This window comes from Mastomys coucha, unplaced genomic scaffold (assembly GCF_008632895.1).
Source record: "Mastomys coucha isolate ucsf_1 unplaced genomic scaffold, UCSF_Mcou_1 pScaffold16, whole genome shotgun sequence".
NCBI classification, from domain to species: Eukaryota; Metazoa; Chordata; class Mammalia; order Rodentia; family Muridae; genus Mastomys; species Mastomys coucha.
Window position 1 is genome coordinate 48,630,530 of NW_022196898.1, and position 2,341 is coordinate 48,632,870.

The following is a 2,341-nucleotide window of genomic DNA, read 5'->3' on the forward strand; positions in this document are numbered from 1 at the left end:
GCAGCAGGAGCAGCAGGAGCAGCAGCAGGAGCAGCAGCAGCAGGAGCAGCAGCAGGAGCAGCAGCGGCAGCCGCAGCAGGGGGAGCAGCAGGAGCAGCAGCAGCAGCCGCAGCAGACCCTCTAGAGGCTCTTGAATTCATACTCTCTTGAGTCCCCAGAATTCCAAACATAAACTACCTGTAGCTGACAAAATCATGCCCTACCTAGAGCATGAGACAATCATAGTTAGTGGCTGTGGATGATCTCAAGTGGCCCCATATCTCACGCCTGGGATTAAAACAAAAACATATTTATATAATGTAACAGGGTTTTTAAAGAAACCAAAATCCTCACTACATTTGCCTAAAGTAAATTTCTATTGTGCACACTTTAAAAGAAAATTTAGTAGAACTTTGGCTCAAACCCAGAGCCTCATACAGTCTAACAGTGATCGATAGATACCACCAGTCCTGATCTATACATTTGGGCATCTTTCTTTTTTCACTTAACATCTGTTTATGAAGTGCTGGAGATTGAAGCCAGGGCCTGGTGCATGCTCTACAAGGGCCTTACTACTGAGCCACACTTCCAGCCTTTACTTAATAAAATCTGAAGCATTTCCTTATCCACGTACATTACAAAACACCTTCTCTCTTTTTTTTTTCCAACTTTAATTTTTTTTTTTTTTAAACTTTGTTTGTTTTTTAGATAAGGTCTCACTTTGTAGCTCTGGCTGCCCTGGAATTCCCTATGTAGACCGGGCTGGTCTCAAACTCATGGAGATCCTTCTGCCTCTGCCTCTCACGTCCTGGAAAGGCATGAACCACCAAGCAGAGGCTGTTTTTCTTTTGTAGGTAATTATGAGAAATCCAGTCATAGTGATGTCCTCTAGCTTGTTCCGGTTCTTGCTTCTTATCTCCCCCCAACCCCCAATTTCACACTATTTTGCTTCTTCCATAGCCTCTCTACACACTGCTTGGTGTCTTGGCTGAACAAGAAAAATGAATGAAATCATAGTACTGTGCCTACTTTGGGTTGCTCACTGCAAGCTAGAAGCCATGCAGGGGGGATTTTTGACCTAGCTGGCCTCTTGCCTCAACACACACACCTTACTGAGAGCAACTGTTGTTGAATGGGGGGTGTGTGAAGATAGTGACATAGGCAGTGCATCTGGTAGTATGTGTCTTGAACACTCTCTCTGAAGAAAGTCCTAGAGTGGGGCATGACATCACCTTCCCATGCCCACCCACAGCCCTGGCCATGACCTGGATGAGAGACTTTACTCTACAGCCTTGGATTCTGACTCATAAACTCAAACTTTGATTGGCAGCTATGAATCTAAATTCACTCGGCAAATTTATTTCTAAGAGAAGAGTTCCTTTGAGAATTTCTCTGGTTTGGTGGTTACCATCCTTTCCAGTGCATCTAGGCTGTTGAAAATGGTTCACTGGACTGCGTTATATGCTGAATTATGTGTGGCTCTGCTTTCTGATTTCCTAAAGTGAGAAATTGAGGAAGAAGTTACATTAATGACCTTCTTTCTTCCTGAAGGTTCAATCAAATGATAGGAGAGCAATCTGCATAGTAATTAAAAACCCCCTTCCAAGTGAGTTCCTGTGCCTCAGTAGAGGAGAACATAGAAGTTGTATCTATAATGAAACTCAGACCCATCACCTCTAAATCATGGGGAGGTTAATTCAGCCTGTGCAGTCACAATCCCAAGGAACATGATATATAGCAATGGTCATGGGGACAGGCTCACATTGTTCCCAACAGTGGAGGGTAATGGGAAATAAGCTATCACTTGAGACAAGGCTTAAGCTGGCAGCTGCTTCCATCTGGGATTGCTTGGTAAGTCCCATTATCACTCAAAGTTATGAATGGGCATCTTGCCTTTTTTTTTTTCTTTCTTTTTTTTTTTTTTTTTTTTTTTTTTTTTTTTTTTTTTGTATCAGAGCAGAAAATATACTGTGCAAAGTTCTTGCCCTAAATCCTCAAATCAAGAGGTTTTATGACTAATGGCACAGACAGGTCATATTTTGGAGGAGTTGGAGGTGGTCAGAAGGAGGTGCACATATTCCTGACCTCTCAGGGATGTCTGCCCATAGACCCCCATAGGCGTCTGTTAGCTATAGATGATGCTTGGCAGGGCAGTGTCAGGGGATGGGGTGGGTGGGGCGGATAGTCTCACGACTAGAGTGGCATTCCCCAAGTTCTTACTGTCCCAAAGGATCATATGAAATCTTTATTTTCTGAGATAAAATACCATTTACCCTTTTAAGAGTAAATAGGTCTTATTTACTCTTTAGGGCACTGATGTTAACCTGAAATCTCCTACTAGCCAGTCTTTTTTTTTTTTTTT